At 36.3% G+C, this 22,947-nt stretch overlaps 1 protein-coding gene and 1 long non-coding RNA gene across 3 annotated transcripts in view; one reads left to right on the top strand and one right to left on the bottom strand.

The window, feature by feature from the left end:
• LOC143265226 (uncharacterized) lies at positions 1 to 2,070 on the bottom strand. Its single transcript, XR_013039515.1, has 2 exons — positions 1,934 to 2,070; positions 1 to 1,812 (listed from the first exon to the last, which is right to left on the bottom strand). It is a non-coding gene; the product is annotated as an uncharacterized LOC143265226 (long non-coding RNA).
• Positions 993 to 22,947, top strand: part of Pde9 (phosphodiesterase 9) — a 167,880-nt gene continuing 145,925 nt past the window's right edge. For both annotated transcript variants that reach the window (XM_012280684.2, XM_076536120.1), the window contains exons 1-2: positions 993 to 1,441; positions 2,308 to 2,402. The gene's annotated coding sequence lies outside the window, so the exon portion shown is untranslated. The remainder of the gene's footprint in view (positions 1,442 to 2,307; positions 2,403 to 22,947) is intronic.

Below are 22,947 nucleotides of genomic sequence, written 5' to 3'. Positions count from 1 at the left end.
TAAATGTAGTTCTTTAATGACAAGTATATCGCATTTTCAACAGCCGGGTTTCGATAGAATCGCAATATTGATAGGCGAAGATTTCATTATTCGATCGTTCATCAGACATACACTCTGCTTATCAATTTTTCGTGGAATTGAATTATGTTCGCTTTATTACAATTTATTTGTTTATTTTAAATACAAACAAATGATCGAACTGATAATACACAAATTAAATCCTTTGATATATCTCTTGTATTTCTACAAAGATATTTAATAACAATAATTTTGTTTATTACTTTATATTTCGCTGATTTTACTCATTATTTTACAAAGGGAAAAGTTTTAACTCTCTATTGCGTAATAAACTAAGACGAAATTGAAACCGATAAAGCATTGTTTCCTTGTTCTTATCGTTCTTACTGTGTAATTAGGTATTCTCGACATTTGCAAATATTTCGTTTCAAGGAAACATTCCTTGATAATCAGATTACAAATGTATTGTACGAGTAATACAATTATTACTATCTCATTTTCAAAAGAACAATGTAAAGTTTAATAATATGGTCCGGTTAATAAAATCCCTCCATCATTGAGGAACATAAATATTTTTATTCATAACGACAGATTTTATAATAATATCTATTTTACATCATTTTGTTCATCCATAGAAATACGGTGTGCGCATGCGCAGTTCGTAGATGGAGGAGTCTATTCAAAACTATCATTTTATCAATATTTCAAAAATTGTATCCTAAACATGATTGTATCCTAAATCCGACTTCTATTTACACATTAAAAAGCTTTCTGATCTATATAAATTATGATAAATAATTATACAGAAATACAATTTCTTGATACACCAGCGACTAAAATGTATTTCGTAAGATTTCCGGAATCGTTGTTCACGTGCTATTTATATTGGAATTTCTTTTCGCACAATCGATACGGGAAATTAAAATGATTACTCTCGTTTGGGTGGCAACTTTCAGAAGTCGAAAAAATAGTATTTTTTAGGTAAACACGAATCCCGGTGCATCGTCCCTGCAAGGTAATTTGCAATCGAGCGAGGGCGCGAGTTTCGTTCGCGGTCGGCCGGGCGTCGTGGTTGGTTCGGCCGCGGAGTCCGAACGTGACCGATCGTGCGCGGAGACGGCCGAACGCGCGAAGCGCCAGCGCCGAGCCTGAACAGAGCGCTCCGGTCAAAATATATTCAGTATATTCTAAACAAGCGCGCGACGTGCTGTCACGTTTAGTGTGTGCGCGCGCGCGAACCCGTGTCTCGCCGGACGGACGGTTCAAATTCTCAACGGTGACTTTGAATCAGTGTTACGTTTATTCGAAGCCAGTGAATCAGTTCTAAGCTCGTCCGTGAACCGACGACGAGTCTCGCGTGTTAATCCGTGACGAGAAACAGCGCGGCAGAAGATACGATACGAGAGAAGAGAGACTGGCAACTGTGAGTTCGGTATTATACGCGCTCGCGATCCGTTCGTCACTTTCATTCTCTCTCTTTTCGTTCTCTATCCGTTTACTTCTGTCTCGTTCTCCCCTTTTCCTTTTTCTTCGTTCGTCTTTCGTACAGCTCCCTCCGGTCGTTTTCTCTCTCTCGTTCCTTCTCTTTCTTCTTCGCTTCGACGTCGTCTCGTGGGGTCAGTGCCTGCTCGATCGGATCCTGAGCAGGAACACACCGGAGGAGGAGGACGATCTCCCTCGTTACGAGACTTCGAACCATACACGCGCGCTACACGCACTCCGACACGAAACGGAAAAAGTAAAAAAAAACTGTTTTCTTCTCGCGAAGAGATTTTCTCGTTGACCCGGTGAAAACTGTACGAGTGAGATTCGGGGAGAATAAATCGCGGACCATGGTGAGGACCCGTCGACGACGTGTCATCGACGGCCAGTGAAGCGAATCGTCGCCGAAGCAACGAAACGTTTTCGTACATACCTCGGCAAGAAGCTACGATATGTATTTCTCGTGTGCGGTGATCGACGTGTGAGACTCTCGTATCTCGTATACACTCTCCCAAGTGCAGGAAACTCGTGCTCCTTATCTCCGGCTACTTTTCTTGCGTTTCGTTTTTCTATTCCTTTCCTTTCCCTCTTTCTCGCTTGTTCTTTCCGTCTCTCGTTCTCGCGTTCGCTGTCTCTCTCTCGACCCTCGCCACCTCTCTTGTCGCGTTTGCTGTTGCCGCGCTTCGCGACGACTATTTTTTACCGACCGAAAAAAAAGGACCACGCGAGTGTGATTACGGAGCAAAGAGAGAACACTGCTCGTGGAAGGGGATCGACGATTTGAAGTCTGTGTTTTTGTTTACTTAGAGGCGGACTGCCCACGCGACTCGGAAGGTCGAAGAAGAGGTGAAAAAACATCCCGTTCGAAGAGTACGTCGGTTGTTGACGTTTTTTCGCGAGCGGTGAGTACTACACTCGTTCATTCTTCTATTGACACGTTGACTACCATGGGGTTATCAATGGCTTACAAGATGAACCTAATTCTGCGATGGTTCCGAGTAAGACTCGGTCACGTAGACGCATCAAATGTTTATGTTTATGTAATCTATAACATGTATAGACACACACAACGAATATCGTACATTTGCTTTTTTACTCTTTGCTAGAGAGTCTATTACACAAACGTGACATTGGTGAACTTGTCGATGTGCTGTTTCTTTATGCATTTAGGAGGAACATTTAATTTTTGGGAGAATTTGAAAATTTTTGAATTTTGGGTGACATTGAAATTTAGGAATTTGGGTATTTAGACAATCGACGTAGGTATTTAGGGACCTTGAAGCCTGGGGATATAGGGTTTCGAGGATTAGGGGTTTGGTATCTAGGGATTTAGAAATCTAGAGATTTACGATCTAGGGATTTGGAAATTTAGTGATTTAGGATCTAGGGATTTGGGATCTAGGATTTCGAGGACTAGGGATTTTGGGATTTAGGGATTTTGGGACCTAGGGATTTTGAGATCTAGGGATGTGGGATTTAGGTTTTCGAAAACTAGGGATTTTGGAATTTAGGAATTTTGGGATCTAGGGATTTTGGGATTTAGGGATTTTGGAATTTCGGGATTTTTGGATCTACAGATTTTGGGGTCTAGGGATTTGGCATTTAGGGATTTTAGGATTTAGGAATTTGGTGCATGTAGGGATTTGGAGCTTAATTTGGTGATCTAGGGATTCATGGTCTAAAGATTCGTTACCTACAAATTCGAAATCTAGATTTTCGGTTTCTAGAGATTTGATATAATATAGAAATTCGGTACCTAGTGATCCGAAATTTAGAAATTTAAGATCTAGGAATTCAGAACCTAAAGCATAAAAAGAAAGAGTTTATAAGATTGAGTTTGTACGTAACAGTATAGATATTAACTGACCGGAATTTTGACAAAGGTTTCATTGTTTTTTTGGAACGGTTAACCTGAAAGGGTTAACCGGAACGGGAAATCTTTAAGGAATCGCGTTTTTCCCGTCTGAATGGCGGATAAATTTGAATACGTCCCGATAGCTCGCGGAACGTATACCCTTTTATCACGCGAGCCAGAACTATTACTATGCGAATTTTTTATTATTCGGCCGACACCGGCGGCATCGTTGCTCACGTTTGTTTGTCACGCAAATGCTACGAATAGAGAATTACCGTAGAGCCATTGTGCTGTTAGGTTTCCGTGGTTCTATTCGTATCGCGGTGTACATTCACGCACTAAGCTTCGTGCATGGTAAACAGAATATCGGTCCATTTTATTCTGAATGAAGTGTCGTGCCGAACGCGTATCTCTGCGTAATCACTAACAATACAGACGACTCGTAAAACGCGTCATCTGAGATTCCGAACGTCAATGCGTTCTCGAAACCTCGTATCACTTACCGAAAAATTCAATGGAAATCGAAAGAGGTACCTTATTGGTCGTGATCGTGGAAGTTTTTTTTCTTTTCTCGACACCGCGAGAGAGATGATCGAAGACACTATCGATCGAGTCTCGTTATTTTCGAGCACTGTCATTGGTGTTTGTCACGCAAACGAGATGGACACGCGCGAACATTGAGCAAGCGTTACGTTGAAAGGGGGTTGATCGTCGGATGTTGTTTCAATGTGGAACTTTTGTCGGTTGTAAAAAAATATGTACTCATTGGTCAAGTATCATTAGGGATTCACTTTGTTAGAAATTGAATTTTTAATATTGTTGAAATTTTCACTTTGAATCGTGGAAGGTATTTACTATTATTAGTATTTACTATCTTAAAGATTGTTCTCTTACTAAATATTTATTCATTAACAAATTCGTTAATAAGTGCAGTTTTAACATAAATTATGTAAATAAAATTTTGTACAGTTGAATCTATACGATGATATGTACAAATCGATAAAGACCATGAAATTAATAGTATGACAACAAGAAAATGTGGTGGTCAAAAAAGGAGCAAATTAAATATAATTTCAAAAACTTTTTACTAAATATTCTACATTGTACTTGAAAGTCAACTAACGATAATAAGTATGAAAATGTAGTCTATTGAAACACATAAAAGAATTTGATATCGTGATTTAACCGTTCCAGCATATTATCTGACGATAATGTGAACTCGATCTATTGGCAGGTAAATAAAGAAAACTTAATGTGTCGTAAATTGAAGATGCAAATGATCGAATGATTATTGTTGAATACTCGAAGGCACGAATTATTAGCAGGAATTTGCATACAAGAGGAAGAAAGGATCGTGCGGGCCTTGTTCTTCTCATTTAAAATTTATAAACTTGGTAATATTCCAATAAATCTGCTCCTAGAATGAATAACAAATCCCCTTGATTCACTCGACGTTGTTTTCTTGAAACTCTGCTTGCAAATAATGACTCTGTTCTTGATATTTGTAATGTTCTAAGATAATAGGATGGCTGAATTTCTCTTGGATTAATTTTTACATTCAATGATTATGGTAAAATTGTTAAATCATTGAATTGTTAAAATCTTTGTGGTATAATTTGTTTTTAAAACGTGCAAGATTATTTTATTAAAATAATGTCTTTTTTATTAGAAACACAAAATTGTACTTTCTTTCCTTTTGCGATTATTACTGCTATTTTACTTGACATTTTTATATATTCTTTTGAAGTGATATTTCTCACGTCATCACATTGATGTATTTATTTAATCGATATAATGTGATATATTTATTTAATAGATACAATATGAAATTATATTTAATTTGTTCAGTCCATGTTTCTGTCTAAAACTACACTACGTAATCAATGAAGTATAATCAAGTGAAATATTACTTCAAATATTTGTAGTGGTTTTGGTATGATGTTTACGTGCATCATTAACGTTAATTATTAATGGATCACTTATACGTATTTATCAGAGTCGTTGTAAGCATTTCTCGTTAGCATTCATCAATAAGGGAAAGAAATGTAATGGCGTTAAATTTGATAAGATCGTATGGAAAATTTAAGTCGAGTCGTCTCGATAACTAGATGGAAAATATCATCGTGCTCGCGATCGTTAAATTCTCGTTGTTATTTATCGTTACATTAATAGAAAATATAATTCCGTAAAAAGGAGATAATAATAAGCACAAAATTACAGAAATTATTCAATCAACTTCGAACATTTAACTGAACAAGTATTGATTTATTTTCAATAACGGGTCTGACTTCAATTAAACTCGATGAGTATACGCTGTCTTTTGTTAGAAATTCGTTCGATGAAGTTCCGTTTAAGATATTAATAATCAACAAATGACGCGAATAATTTATTCACAACGTTATTAATCGAGCAATAATTTCTTCGATCATTATCCAAATAATTAATGGAATATTCTTTTACATACCGTAATTTTGTTTCATTAAACGTAGAGAATTTTTCTCTCGGAAAATTTGATTTATCGAGTATGTGTTTAACGATAGCGTGCAATATTTCTATTTAAAGCACGGAATTGTAATTAGAAGAGACGAGGAATATTTTCGATAATATGCAGGTAATGAAATATGAAGTTTATTTACCTTTGACAACATACAAAAGTAGTATGCTACTTTATATAGCACAGAATTATTGCACTCGCGTTATTAAATATACATTACGATCTAGAGGCAAATATGAAGACTATAAATCAGTTCGTGAAACTACGCAGTCATGCTATAGAACGAGATTTATATTACCTATATAATATTGCTTTTAATAATATCCAATTCTTGTTAATTTCATCACTTTTTATACCTGTTTTCCTGACAAAACAGGTTGTTTAATCGCGGATACTGTAATTATTCGGACTTTTTACTATGCATGAATAATTAATCTGAATGTAATTATTTGCCTACGGTATCAGATAGAGGTAATATAAATTAGAAGCAAATCAAGCATTCGAAATTAAATATCGTATTTTCGTTTCACCATTGTCAGAGGGTAAGGTGACAAAAATTTGTCAAAACGCGAAAATTTTAACATAATTCTAATAATAGAGTACCGCTACGCCTGTCCGTTAAGCAAATGAAGAGCTCTATGAATAAATTATACCAAAAGAACTAGGCAAACGGATTCCAAGGAATTCCCTCAATTGCTGATCGCAACAAGTTTTACCAAATTTTTCGAATCGTTCACTTGAAATTGCGCGGTTGGACAACCGGGGTCGACAATAAAATTTTCATGTGCAATAAAATTGGCCAGCAATTTGCGTTTCCGCGAGTGGTTGATTCGCCGTTGCAATGGGCTCTATTCTTTTTTAACGCGAAACAAACAAATGTGTACACGGTTATTTGTCGCAGTTTCCACGGTTTTGTTCGTTCGATCTTGGGTGAATTATTACGGTGGCAATTAAATTCGCGACCTTCGCATTCTTTTTCCGAATAGAATTTATTAACACGTTGACTGCTGCTTTGGTAATCTGAATTATTAAAGACACGGATAGTTAGTTTCTAAATTTAAACGGTGAATTTATTGCCTTGCGTTAGGATAATACTGGTGTTCAACATTTTTTAAGCGAAATTGGTCTCATAAAAACCGGAATGAAACGAAAAGTGAAATGGTAATTGAACACCGTTTGGACTTTGCCAAAAAATAAATTAGGGAAGATTTGAAAATTTAAGAATTAGACAAACGCAAATTATTACAAATGTTGCAAATTTGATAACCTAGAAATTGAAAAATTTGGTATGCATATATTAAAAATTTAAAAATTGGCAGTTTGTAAATTTGATAACTTAAAAACATAGAAATTTGGAAGTTTTCAAATTTAACGACTGAGAAACTTAACCCAAAGGAAGTCTACGTTGCACCAAAATGTACTAAAGCATATCTTAAGAATGAAAATAAGTATGGAAAGAGAATTCGCCCATTACGTTTAGCTTTGGGAGAATTTGCGGAGTATCTAAGAAGCGTCTACAGCTTAGTGTATCACATGTATGATATAATTCCCTGGGAAAGATGGTAGAAGGAGGACTCATTCGCCGTAATACCCGGGGATTACCAAGCATTATATCTAACTTCCACGAAACATTTTCGTATTCAACAGGCAGTATAATTTCATCTAGCAAACGTTTATACATGAGCGATGGAATTTCCTTCTATTACGTTGCCATATTTTTTAGGGTAGCTCAGGGTAAATGTAACTCAGTATTTGTACTAAAATTCTTGATAGAAAGATATGTACATAAATAAGCATAAACTTTTTAAATTAATTTAAATTCTTTAAATTAAATATAATTAATAACGAATAAGACTTCAAATCTCACAAATTTCAAGCTGCAAAAGCGTTTTATCACCCAATTACGTATTTTATTTTTGCTAAATTATTTATATACAAAAGAACAGAATTTACAAGAAATACTTTCAAAAGCTAGGTTTTGTCTAATCTAGATGACTCCATAATAGACTCCAAAATCGCTAAAATACCAGATATTGATTTTGAGGGTATGAGATTCATGTTCCAATACTTCTTAATTGATGTATGATTGCGCAAATTGCCTTGAAGGCTCCTGTATGTAATTAAGATACATGTACCGTACCGTTTGATGGTGTACGCAGTCGTGAATTTAATTGTCAGTTTAATCAGAAGAAGAGATCGAAGGCTGACGTTCCATCAAGTATACCAATTAATTATTCGTATCGATAGAATTTTGCGGTTAATAGGCGATTTCGCGCAGCACACGTAATAGGAGTAGGAATTCGATCTGGGATCACAAGAGAACGTTTCGAGCACGCTTGTTGCACTGATTGCATCACACCGTGTACCGATGAGACCAAGGTGTTAAAGTCCTGCTGCTTGGTAATCTTTTATTTATCTACAAGTATCACGGACACCAGATCTAGAACCGCTGGATAAAAATTTCTTACAGGAAATTATGTAATTGGCCGAGTATACGTTTCGATGTACGTCTCGATGCACGTGGCTTATAAATATATCGAAACATTCTTCTTTAATTTCTGGACTCTCTAAGTAGAAAAAAATATACAGGTGTTGACACCTAATCGTAAATTATGATCGGCCGATAATTCGCTAGTTTAAATTTCATCAACAGAAACGTTAATATGGAAAATTATTTCTGTATCTTATTTCTATATAAATTCTGTTGTAGCTTAATTTCAAAATGTAAGTTTAACGAAGAAAAGTATTAAACAAACACAACGATATTTAAGTATAATCCATAAGGAAGTAGCACATGTTTATCGAAGTAACCTGTGTCTCCTTTCTTCTGGTTCCCCAAATATTCGCAATTTTATGGCAGTATTGTTGAGTTGGTCTACAAGAACGATGCTACGAAACACGATGGTTCAGCAGGGGTCATGCAATGCCGTATCAAGACCTTTAGACCCAAACTTAAAACATTTTGAGGTCCTTTTATACACATTGTACGATTATCTGAATTCTTTCAGCATCCACAATCACCGATACATATGATAGCACAAAATGTCACATTAAAATATAGTGTCTTGTATACTGGGAATTCTTCAAATTCGACATTATAACAAATACATAGTAATCTAACCAATTAAAATATAAATTTAACCCTTGCATTTTGACATGACTGACTCGTGACGCACTCTCAGCTATGATCAATTTTACTCGAATTTTGAATACGGTTCAATTTGAAGTTCAAGTCCAATTATTATAGTCAACAATTGATACCGAATTGAGATAATATTTCAACTTTCTTTACCAGTTTTATTGTAGCTGTGATTAAGTTAGCTCAGACTGACGTATTTGACAAATCACAGTGCAAGTGTTTAGTCGAAAATCTTTTTGCGACTACCTCTGAAAGTAAGTCTGATCAGTAGTTATAAGGGCAAAATGATTCGTAACGTCCCTGAGAAAATATTTGAAGGTCATCAAGGTGTCGAATAAAATCAGTGTCAAATGTGGTGCCCCTCGATACAATTAATCCAGCACTGTAAAGTACCGAAAGCGTTCGGAATGCGTCGGTCGATTAAAGTTTCATTGAACGCGACGCCGCGTGTCGTCGATTCCGTTGAAGGCATTCGTTTCAGCCTTTTGCGCTTGGCGTAGACAAGAGTGCGTGGCTGAAAGTTTACTCACGCTAGACAAACGACGTCGCAACGTCGGCCCTCGCGTTAGTCAGTCGCATCTGTCAATAATTATTATCGTCGAGCGCGTAGTCGTCGCGGCGCGGCTCGCCGTAACGCGCCACGATTTCGCGTCAGACGACGACTATATACGTTATCCGAGAAAACACGAGGCGACGCGATATCAACGACCCGTAGATACGGTGGCCAGCAGCGAGTATGACGTGGATCGAACGATCGGAAGAGACGGCGCAACAGAGAACGATAGAGCCGAGGTGAAAGAATGGATGGACGAAGAAGTTGACGACGAGGAGGGAAAGCGGCTACCAGCGTGGAGGCTGCTGAGAAGGGACCTCTCAGATCTTCGACTTTATTTGTCCCCGTTGACTTATAGACGATCTCTGCTGACTCTGGTGACGTCTATTTCGCGCGCGAACGTGCGACCTCGACATTATCAGGCGATCGTGAATTTCGAGGAAATCGTTCTTCTGTACAGTCTACAACAAATCTAGCTTTTCTAGGGAAAATGGCACATGACATCCACTTGCATGTTTTTACGCATTCTTACATATTTCAGTACTTCGGAATTGGATAAGAATTTGGGACAGTAGGAGTTTAGCAACTGATATTAGGTGTTTTGGGATTCTTATAGTTAATATGGTAATCAGCGATTTAGGGGAGCTTGCAATTTCGGTACGTAGGAAATTGTGGATTCAAGGATTTGGGGAACTAGAAATTTGGTGATCTAAGCATTTGAGGACTTAGAAATTCGGGGGATAGGTATGTGGATATCTTGGAATTTTTGGATTTTAGAATTTGGAGGTTTAGAAATTTGTGGATGTCATTTGGGAACCTTGGTATTTGGGAATGTAGGAATTTGGGGATCTAAAAATTCTAGAAATCTACAGATTTGAGAGTTTGGGAATTGGGGGACATAGAAATTGGGGTATCCAGAGATTGGAAAGTCCAGGAATTTGGGAACCTAGAAATTGAGTGATCTGAAGATTTGAAGGTCCAAGAATTTGGGAACCTATTTGAAAACCTAGGGAACCTTGGGCTTTGATAATTTTGAGAAGTCCATAATCTGAATCCAAAAAACTTGGAATATTTGCTCACCTTGGAATGGAAAGATATATCAATCTAGAGACTTCGGCTTCCAAATCCAAAATGTCGAATTTTTAAATCCTCCTAATTTTCAAATCCCAATTCAATCGACCATCAACGTAACCAAAGCATAGACTGTCGATTTATAACTACAGCAGACATCTTAACGAAAGGGTTAAACTTATGGGTCTTCCAACGTGTAGGGTCTTGCGTAACGTTTCCTCTGGATGAGATATCTGTTTTTCTATCGGTGCGATGGAACGTTGATTGTTCGAAGATCACGTATATGGAGAGATAGGGATTTTTCAGCGAAAAGCCGACGAGTTCGAAAGAAACGTTCTTGCTGTTTCAGTTGATTGACTTCGGCGAACGTTCGATCGTTCCTAGAGAAATCAACGGGAATGGCGGAGGGAAACACAAGAAGAAATCGTGACGACGAACGAGAAACGTAACGATTGTTTTTTCCTGGGGCACTTCAGTATTGACCGTGGGATTTTAAGTATTGATAAGACACTTACGTACCGACTATCTAAGCGTACACGATAAGAACGTTTAAACAGATACGATGTGAAAAAGACGATCTGATTTGTGCTGATTGTTGGACTGTTTCTTCGTTGTTTTGGAGCGATTAGGCGTTGGAAAATTTTTTCTAAACGGAGAATGAAAGAATATAAGGATATTAATGATAGAAAAGTGTGAGAGAAATTTTTGAAATAATTTTTAAAAAGGATTTTTACACGAAGGCTAATGATAGTAAATATTAATGCATGCGTTATTAGAACAGTTTATGGCTGTTTTAAAAAATATTTTACCTTCTAAATTTTCAAGTTAAAATTTGGAAAAAGTGAACACCAAAAGTGATACCAAGTAAGGAAATTGTGAATAATTTTATATACATAAAATATGAAATTTAGTCTGTTCGATGCGAGTGTTTATAACAAAACACAGATTTAAGTAGAACATAAAGATAGTTTCGTTTCCAACCGTTGTACGAATGCAGAATGCAAAGGTTTACTTGTTTTTAAGTCGGAAAATTTATGGTCTGGAGCTCGAGAGGCGATTCGATTCTCGGCCATTCGTTTTCAACGTTTATGGGTCGTTCCTCTTTTTCCAATTACACAAGCGCCAGCGATACGAAACGTTTTGACAGATATCTTGTTTCTCTCGAAATTGCGGATTCAACAGCTGTTTTCAGCCATAGATTGCCCCGTAAAATTTGAAATATCTTTTAGACCGATCCGTTAGAACGACAAACAAACGTAGTTTCGCTTTGGAAACAACCTTCGCGTGCAAATATTTTGAAGGTGTTCGCCATTGCCGACTATTCCCAAGGCCATCGTTTCAGCTCTTCCTGCTTCATATCGTCATTACAAATTCAACAAACCTGCGATTCCAAAGTGAATGACAGACAAGAGAAATTAATATTAATATCAACGACACGTGACAGATAAAGTTTGCATAAACTGTGTTATCGTAGAATTCATTTCGTTTTCTGGAAAAATTGTGATTTGAACAAAAAGACACTGTTATTAGTTTTCAATTAATTTTCGGTAAATTTTCAAATTTAGGATTTGATTGTATTGTTGAGTTTAATGAAATTTTAATGAGCAGGTTCAAAAATAAAGAGGTTCACAATTTCATACCTATTAAAATTTCATTAAAATTTTCCAATTTATATCATGTATTTGAATTTTTTATTACGTGATAAGTTCAATTTAATTCAAATTTAATAGAAAATATTTCATAAAATTTTTAAAGGATTTCATTCGTTATAACACTAAGAAATATAATTAAAATAAGTATTTATTAATAATTTTTCTAAAATTTTATAGAAAAGTGAATTTTCTGTTAATTATTTTGATGTACTCTTTACTGTAACAGGAAAGACTTTATTTTTTTTTAAATAATTCAACCGTTTGTTTACTGTTCGATTGGAACCTTTATTAGAATGTTCCTTCGCAGTGGAATTTTTCGGTTTCGTGATACATGAAGATACGCGAATGGTAAGAAAATGGTCGCATGAGACTCCATATTTGCTCGTATAGCTTCACCAGCTTCTATTATAGATGTTTTGAATTCATTCGACTTTCCCATTCCGCGTAAGAGCTTAAATCCCGCGGGATTCGTTCGGTTCGATCGATGTTGAAGCAAATGGAATTTCCGCCGGTGACAGAAGTCAATCCATAACTATAGAGCGACGTCGATCTATAATTTTATTTGCATTTCATTCGCCGTCACGGTGACTTGCGTTCGTTAACGCTCCCGTTTTGAAAGCAATAGAAAAAATGTCGATTCGCAAATGTTAAGTGATCGTAATATTTAACGCGTTATAAACATGTTTATTCAATTACCGCTTGCTCCGCGTATATCGCGTAATTGGTGCATCGAGATCAATTCGTTTCTGCTTTAATCAGTATTTATTAATTCAATAATTATTGCATTTCCTGTGATCGCATATTATCAGCTAGAGTTCGAAGATACACGCGGTCATAATGTATCGTGTAATTCATGATTTAATCAAGTCACTGGTAATTAACGCTGTTAGTGTCCGTTTCACTTCGATTACCTCATTCTCTGCTCAGCGACTTACTTTCAATTTTTATTAAACGAAGACAAACTGTGCATACGGTTCATTCAACTTCACAGTCATTAACGTTAAAAGCGTTTGATCACTTTTTCATTCCTTTTTACAATTTTGTTTCGTAATTTATTCGACTTCGCCGCAATTAACGTTAATCCTTTTATTGTTCACTTCTTAATTTTGTTTCTGAATTTTTATAAAATTCTGTGCGAAATCATATAAATCCTCATTCGACTTCATCAATCTTTTATCTATTTTATTGCTTTGTTTATTGTTCATAAAATGAACCTTCAGTCAGAATATGACAGTGTGTAATGTATCATATAATTCACGATTCGTTTGATTCATTATGTAATTAAAGTATCTTCATCTTCATTGCTCACTTCCGACTGATTTTTAACAACTTTTATAAAACGAAGTCGATGTCGAAGAATGAAGACAAATAGACGCGATATATCATGTAATTTATGATTTATCGGATTTCATGGTAATTAAGGTTGTTAGTGTTCGTTTCTCTTCGATCGATTTCTATTTGCTTCTTACCCTACGCCGGTAATTTTATTTTTTTTAATTATTGTAAAATCGATGCTCGATAGAGAGAAGATGCAACCTCTATGAGTGTCGTTAACCTCGTTCGTGCAGGTGGGCTCCGGTAATTGCTGTTGGTGGTTAAACAGACTGATATAGTGCAAAATGAGTCCAGGTTGTCGTTCTGTTCCGACGTATCGTTTGTCATTCATAACTCTTTACCTGTTGTGGATTAGATCTTAATGAACTGATCGTTCGCGTGATTCCATCCACGAATGCACGAACGCTTTGTTTTATCTCGAAATTTCACTGAAAACGTTTTTGCTCGCTTCCGATCGAAATCGTTTGCTCACCTGCTCGTAAGTGGCTAACAATCATATATTTATCGTGTCCAGAGAATCTTGCGAAATTTCAAAGGTTAGGCTTAAATTGCTCTTTTATTGAAGATAAAATGAGATGTTGCAGATTTAAGTTAATATTAAAAATAAATTCTTTTTTTCCTAAATACATCTTCTGTTATAATACATTTTCTGTTATAAACAAAATTCTTCGTTTGCATCTTTATATCGTTCTCATAAATGCTTGTATAAATCGTTCGATAAAAATGAGAAAATGACTGGTATGAACGGCAAGTTCTAAATAGGTAACTCAACGGCAATAACTATGTTTGCAAGTACAAGAGGGTTAGCCATTAGTCGTCGAGTCGTGAACAATCTGCGCGAAGAAAAAATGAACGTGGGATGATTAATCGAGTTCCATTAGTATCAAGCATCGTTACCATAACCATATCAATGGCGTACATCGACACCATGAACATTATTCGGAATAAAACAGCCGTCGAATATAAATTCGTTGCAATAATTATTTTTTCCTTCACGAAGAAACTGGAAATATCGAGGAAAAATTGACGCGATGCTTGCATCCTAATGGCTGTTGATGATCGGACAAAACATGAAGAGACTGATCAATCTTCCGAATGTTACACGAGAAATATTAGCACGTGCCTGGATTTATAGATGGTTTACAGATTTATAGGTGACCGTTGAAGAAGCAAGGGAAAGGATAACATTGCTCGGATGCCTTTCGATGGAAACAAGCATCAAAACCTTCTGGCGCTTGTCTGCCTGTCTCAGAACTCGTTCGATGAATCATTGCCGCGTTTTCTCGTCGCGTCACTTGGATAGGTAGTTACATGAAAATGCTAATCGCCTAGGACTGCAAGACGCGCGTGGACGATAATGAGCACTTGTTGCATTCGAATTCGTTTCGACGCTTTGTGCTCGATTTTTATTAAACATTCTCTTACTAAAATATAGTCTTCATTGATTGAGTATTTAAATGGGAATCGTATAATTAGATACAGACTGTGTACTTGCTCGGACATGTGGACATATAAGATTGAATAATGTAATATATGGTTCGATATGTAAGGTTGTAGAAGAAAATTTTCAACGCTATCTTTTGCGAAATGAATTTCAACTTCTCAGTCAATACTCTATTCTTTTGATTTTAGACATCTATTACTTTAAGATTTCAGGTACAGATTTTCAAATTTTTATGAATAGATTTGTGTTTCAACGAATTCAGACGGGAGTTTGAAGAAATATTTTTATAGACAAAATTTTTTAAGTTTAACAAAATTATTAAATTGTTAAAATTCTAACTCACAAGGTTTGCATTGAAAATTTGAAAATTTCAGCTCTTCTGTATGTTTAAGACTGTTGAAACTTGAAATTTGTTTACAATCCTGTAACGAAATTTTTTGTGTACGTCCGTAATATCATAGGAGATGTTATCTTCGTGTTTTAAATGCAAATGATATTTTGTACTTTTTTCAAGTCGAAAAAAACACCTACTTTTATCATTAATATGCAGGTCTTCGTTACTTGCGTTACTGGTAATCACGTTACGAGATCCAATCGGTTGAAAAATAAAACGAAGGGCGTTGAGACTGTCTGCGTTCATTAATGGAAGCCAGCCAACAGCCGTGGTGTGAGGGGGTCAGACAATGTTCCTTTGGGAAAAAGGTTTTCTTATAACCGATAGGTAGCGTAATTGCTCGCGACGTAAAAACAGGCAAATTGTCTCGAGTTCATAGAAGATGCTGTGGTAATTTTTTTCTTTCTGTCGCTTTTCAGCTTCGTATAATCAGATACTTCTTTTACGTCTTCACGAGAACAATTATTAACGGAACCAAAAGGTTAATAGCTTTATAATTTTAATACTTTAATCGTATTCCATCTTTGCTCCGAACAATTTTCGGTTTTTTACGCTCTTGATCGATTTGGGATTATCGTGTAACATTTGAGATTTTGAGATAGGTTCCAAAAGTTCAAATCCCTAAATTACAGAATTCCTTACTAAGTCTTGTTGTTCACACATTTTGCAAGATTTGGAAACTTAGTCACTCAGGCGTTTAGACATTCAGCAATTTAGAAATTCGGGACTTGAAAACTGGAAGAATTCAAGGTCCGAAAATTTGGAAATTTTTACACAGAAACTTAAAATTAGAAATGTGAAACTTCTTAAATTTTATAGTTTAATATTTAAGATTTCAGGAACTAAAAAATGTGAATATTTAGAAACATAAATAGCTTATTTTTAAGAGTTGCGTTCAATGGTTTTACAAAATTCTTACTTTCGATGTATTCTGCAATTGCATAAAGTTTAAATAGAATCGGCAACGCAAAGAGCGTATAGCTCCCTTGCGACGCGTGGTAAAACGCTCCACCCGCTGCACTATTTATGATCCGAAAGAGGAATACGCAAGCAATCCTCCGCGGATGCGGAGGAGCCCATATATCACTCTCCTATAATTTATAGTCGCTTTGCTAATTGTATCAGTTGTTTTGTTCTCTCTGTGTACACGTGTTAAACACAAAGCAACTAATCGTCACCGGCAACCGTTAGGCGCAGGTTCCAGCGAGCGCAAGGAGATCTGGTCGGATTCCAGGAGCGTCTGTCAGAGGCGCCGGTTTTATTGTCTTCCGATGGCTTTGCCCACGCGATCCGTGGCGCTTAATCGACGTGCCTCGGGCTAATGCCTTCACGAGACACGCGTTGTTCGCGTTCAAACTCTGCAACCAGTCGTTTCACGATCTTGTTAAAGCTGATCGAGACGCTCGGTATCACATCCTGTGGATTTTTTGTTAGTTGCTGGCGAAACTGACTGCGAACGCTTTCCTTGCGTGGGCACTGTCCCCTGGGGAAATGTGGTCACCACAGGTTAGTTGCTGTAGTAAATTTTTGTAGATCTGAGTTTGCTATGGAATTTTTGGAGATTCGAAAAATTGGAGATGTGTGAATTTGGGGAGCTTCAAATGTTGGAGCTAGGAGTGTGAGAGCTTTGTGAGTTGGAAAGTTAGGGATCTAGAGATTTGAGGATTTAGGAATTTGAAGACTTTGGAATTTGGGGATCAGACGTTTATCTAAATCTCTGTACTCACAAATATTTATGTTGCTTCTGACTATATTTCCTGTAATAAAATTTTCATATAATCACTGTAAATTTAATTTGAGTTTCGGTGCATATCATCAATTCGCCTTCCCCGCAGTAATCTTCGACACGCGATAAGGTTCTGCGTATTAGCATAAATTTCGCACAAAGTACGTTAACCTGTTAGATCTAATTTAAATTTTTGCCAAGGACCGTAGATTTACTTAATTTCTCGTATCGCCGAGCACCCGTTTAATTTTATTTTCCATTTAATTTTATTTAATGAAAACGAGTTGTAATTGGATGCAACTGAGTAACACTGCGTCGCCTATCTGATGGCGTTAAAGTATTTTCAAAGTTGCGTAGCCCCGGATCGTGTCAGATGTATCTCGGATAAAATAAAGCATTACATATGTATCTGTGTAACATCGATAATGTGTAGCTTGAGGCTCGAACCAATTACAAATTATACACGCGTGTAAACTATTACGGAAGCCGGGGCTATCTTTCGTACGGATCAACCGCGGAAGAACAGCAGAGGGAAAACTCGTGACCGTTATAAATGGCAGGTACAAGCACGAAATTACGTCGTTTAAGGATAATGCAAACGCAGTTCGCATGTTACGTTATTATCGTGTGTGCCGTCTCGTCTGATTATGCACGGGAAAGTTTAATGCACCCATAAAGGATTATTTTTGTGAGACAAACGTACGAAGGCGTTTCAATATCGTTTGTTATGTCTTTTACTCTTCGTACTTTCGGTGAAATTCTTTGATTGATGCAGTAGAGTTGATATAGGTAACTGGATGCAATATGACATATTGACGAATATTACTTCTTACTTATATCACTTTTAATTACTTCATTAAGGGTGAGGCGATGTTTATGTATTTGTTCTACTTATTTTAGCAGAGTTCAATTACCAAATTTCTGAAAGTTGGAGTTCTTAAATTTAATTACAAAGGTAACTTCTCAACCCTTAAATTCTGAAGTTGCAATAGTGTCAACCACCTAAATCCCAAATTCTTAAATTTTCAAATGACCACATTACCAAATTCTTAAACTATAAAAGTGTTGATCACCAAAACCCCAAATTCTCACATCTTTAAATCTTGAAATTACCAAATTTCCATATTCTTAAATTGCAAAAATGCCAATCACCCAAACCCCAAATTCTTACATTTTCCAATCTTCAAATTCCAATATTTCAAAACCCTTAAATTGCAAAAGTGCCAACCTCCGAAACCCCGAATTCTTACATTTTCCAATCTTCAAATTCCAATATTTCAAAACCCTTAAATTGCAAAAGTGTCAACCATCCAAACTCCAATTTCTCAACTTTCCAAACCCCTGCATTTCCAAAATCTTTCAAACTCTCCAAATTCTCAAATATCAGTCGGCAAACGTCTCGAGAGTAAGTGAGATAGAGCTTCTTTTAGGCTGACCTCGCGCCAACTCGTGGGTTGACATCTGTATGTAACAAGAAGACAAAAAGGGTGTTCGATCGAAGCAAACGACAGCCTATAAGATGGAGTCTGCTAGATTAAATGGACACTTACACCCACGCGAATTGCGAAGGGCACGTGTGTCCTGGAGGATACGTTTAGAACACATTCTTATCGGTCACGGTGTTCGATTAAACCGCCGTTAAAAGGCGAAACATCCGCAAAAAAGATTCCACTCTCTTTTTTTCTTTATTTCCGAGCGAATAAAATGGGTTTCGTACTTCGATACGTCGATATTCGGTTTTTTGCTATTTAATTAGTAGGTTGAGGTCAGTATGATTCATGGTGTTCTTTAGCGACGTAGAATTTGCGATTAACAATTCTTTTGTTTTTTGTAAAAAAAATTAATTCACTCTACGTGAGTAAATTACTAGAGCCACGGTATAATTATTTTCTTTTTGTGTTTTGTTGGATAATGTTACCTTCGGCCGATTGTATGCTCGCGATGTGCAATCATGAATATTTGAAACAAGTAATTAGAAGTTATTTAGAGTTCCATGAAAAGATTATTTTTTTAAATGTAAATTTATACTGATGATTGTAATAATTTCAGTAAAAAAAATGTTGTATGGAAAACAATATCGATAACATAACCTGTAGAGTAATTTCAGATTTCAAGTGGCTTACACTCGAAAATATTAATAAAATTTCTTCAAATTCAAATGTGCTACTGCAATTAAGGTTTGTTAATTTACAACTGTTTATTATCGACTTAGATAAAGTATGCTTTATATGTGTAACCTTCTCTCACTATTTTATCATTTTTTACCTATAAAACTTTCGAAACGCACGGCCATCTTTGTCATTATGTTAATATTATGTTAATTCTCTAGGATAGTGGAAAGTTGAACTACTCGTATCTTAAAGAATTATAATTACAGCACATGTTGTTACTTATGATTACTTTCATTGGTGAATTAAGATAAATGACCGTGTGTAACAATGACAAAGCAATGAATGTGTTAAGATAATATTAAAGAAAGCACTCACGTGTCAGCACTGTTTAGATCTACGTTACGTGAAGCGAAGATAATTGTACTATCAATATAAGATAAATTAAATGTTTAAATTTGAAAATTGTTTACGTGCAAAATAGAGGTTCCTCGTTACGAACGAATGTTCATTAATACAGTTTAGTATAGAAAAGTAAATATGAAATTTACAAATATTTATGTTTTCAAATATAGAGCGCAAGTGGTGAAATTCACAAATAAGTACTGACATTTAAAACTTGTAAAGTTATCAGCTTATAAAGTTGTAAACTAATTACAGAAAATATGAAATTTTCAACTGCACCAAATCTTTCAAATGTACAATGTACTTTGTGAAATTTTGGAACGTGGAAGTTCTGAAAATTGCAAACATTCTTCCAAGAATTTTCCGCTCCAGCAGCAGTGAGAAAATGAGTAGTATTTGTTGTAAAACCTCAGTGTCTGCCCACGTCCATTTTCCCTGCGCTAAACGCGTTGAGAAATTCTGCTTAATGGCGATACAGTTGACTATGCATAATTGTTTTATATAATGCACGTTAAATCGTGCACACGTCCGTTTAATAACAAGTAACATGCTCGAGTTGCGTGGCAATGGTTTTGAAAGGAAAACAATATTTCACACATTTAGTTTGTTAGCTTTTGCAATCAGCCGATACATGTAAGATTTACGTTCGTTATCGCAGTTACTCATTTTGTTTCAGAGGTTCCATGTTTCATGCGTTCGGCGCATGAATCACATTCTTTCGATTTCATCGGTTGTTTTGTACGCGCGGAACAATAATTGTTGCAGTTGGACGCACATGCACCGTGAAAATAAAAGAATTGAACGATCACGTTGAAAAGTAGTTGAGCGAGCATTTATTGAACCGCTCGATGAAATTGTTTCCCGAGGTCAAGTAGGTCTACTTGTTAGTTTATTGTATGTAATAACAAGATAAGCCGCACAAATGAATTCAATATCTGTACGGAGCGGATAGAGAGCGTGCGTAGACAGAAAATTGCTTCTGATAAAGCACGAACCTCAGATCGTCGTTTCATAAGTCCCATTTGATAACGGATCTCAGATGATTTATTATCGATGTTGAATCCCTCCTGTTAAAATGCGCATCTTAATAATTTCACGATTGATTTCTTCCGCTAAATGTATACCGAATTCATGAATTAAACATACGTTTGATCGGCTGAGTCATTCGATGCATCCGTTTCTTTTATTCCTGAAATTCTTCGTGCTTGTAACGATTTCACTGCCTTTTTAACTTTATGTACTTGAAAAGTCAGAAATACAGGCAATCGGGTACTGACGTATACATTTAGGACTTAGAAACAGTTTACAGTGACTGACGGAAAGTTTAGTCTGAAGAATTAGACTTGATAATTTATAATTTTCACAATTTGTGAAAAGACTTGAGTTTTTGCAATTCTACAAATGACAAGGTTCTACAAATGAGAAGGCATCTCGCATGAGCTCTCGGAAAAGGAATTTTGATGTACGGAATTTTTGATCTTAATATAAAAATTAAAAAATTATACTTCATTGTCGTATCAGGTCTTGTTCCCTAAACTTCAGAAAATAAATTTGGTATATAATTTTCAGTACAGTAAGAGTGTTGATTTTTCAAAGTCTCAGAGGGTGGCCTTAACCCCATACGTATCCCACATTCGTGGCGTTAATAATTGATGAGCACGATGGTCGCCGCGTTAACTGGTTATCTTGGTTTCCAGTAAATCTGGTTTCCGAAAGAAACCAGAATCGAAGGAAGCGTGTTTCCTCGGTTCAATTCAGATTCATCAAAAGACTGGTCGACCGAGTGCACGCCGTTCTGCTGTGCGATAGCGTATCGGTTCGAAAGTCAAAACCCGGTTTACCACAAGATAAAGTGTTGTTGCATCATATGCGGTGTGTGTTCCTCGTGTATACTAGTAGGACAAACGATACCAACCGACTAAGAACGTTCTCCCTTCTGATGTCGACATTGCGTTGCTACATCGTGTCTTTTAGCTAACAACTGTTTTTTTTTAACACCTACAGTTCCTTGCTGAAATTCAAGCTGATACCGTTTTGCTAAGTGTACCCTGCAACTTTATCGCCGTTTATACGCTACCGAGTACGCTTCTTCCTTCCATTTTGTAATTGTGTTTCTCAGTGAGATCCTGGAAAATCGTTTCATTTTCAGTGAAGTAGTCTTGTGTTTTATCGGATAATAAAGCTTGTGCTAAATTGCTAATGTACACTGAAATGTACTTTTAACAGATTATGTGTGTGAAGAGCACCTGAATGAAAAATCGAAACGTTGAGAAAAATTAATGGCGAAAGACATCTACACACTATGCGTTTATATAAATTGGTCTGTAATGAACATATTACTTTACATACCATTTATTTTAAAATAAACAATTTTAAAATTGGACAATATTTTAATCTCCAAATCTAGACTTAAAAATTGTTTAAATTCTCTGCATATAAATTTCTGAACTACCCAATATATTTATAAATGTTTCTCATTAAATATTCCGTGAAAAATCAGAACGTCTAATTGTCCTCGATTGTAACATTTCATTGATCCGAGCAAAGATCCAATACCGTCCAAGGGTTAAGTCATTCACTCTCAAAAATGTGCTAATTCGAGCAGCGAGTCCATTTCATGCGCACCAACCGAGTAATTGATACAGATTAGAGTATCCAACTAGTTAAGTAAAAGAAAAAAAAAGAGAGAAAAATAATCAAGGTCCCATTACGGACGCAGCGATTAATTAATCTTTGGCCGTTACGTTGAACGCGCTTGACCTACGTTGCGTATCGATGTGGCGCTTATTGAGGCGCATACTTGGTCAGATGCGGCCTTTGAGCAAACAGAGTCGGCAAATTGATCATAATATTGTAATATCGAAATTACATCTGATAACGGACACGAGAGCAATTTGCTCGCTGAGATCGCTTCCTCGATCTGTCCTGTATGGATACAGCATCATTTACGCGCGAGAGGATGCGAAACGTAATGGAGCGACCGAACCTTTGAATATTGAATTGTGGCCGGCACTGGACACACGATTTGCTTTTGTGCTTGGCCATTGTGTTCCACCAAACCGTAGATTGTTGGAAGATGACCATGCTAGCTGAAGTTGACATAAACGTGTTAGTTATAAAGACGCAACGTTACAATTAAATAACCTTAGACTTTGGTGGAATAACTTGTTATATTATTATATTCCTATATTGTTATATTTATTATATGACTTGTTATTTCAAAAAATAGAAGAACCATCAAAGTGATGCTAACAGAAAGAAACAAGTAATG

Source organism: Megachile rotundata, chromosome 1 (assembly GCF_050947335.1).
Source record: "Megachile rotundata isolate GNS110a chromosome 1, iyMegRotu1, whole genome shotgun sequence".
NCBI lineage: Eukaryota > Metazoa > Arthropoda > Insecta > Hymenoptera > Megachilidae > Megachile > Megachile rotundata.
Note: the sequence above shows the minus strand (reverse complement) of the source record. Positions and strands in the feature narration are given on the sequence as shown.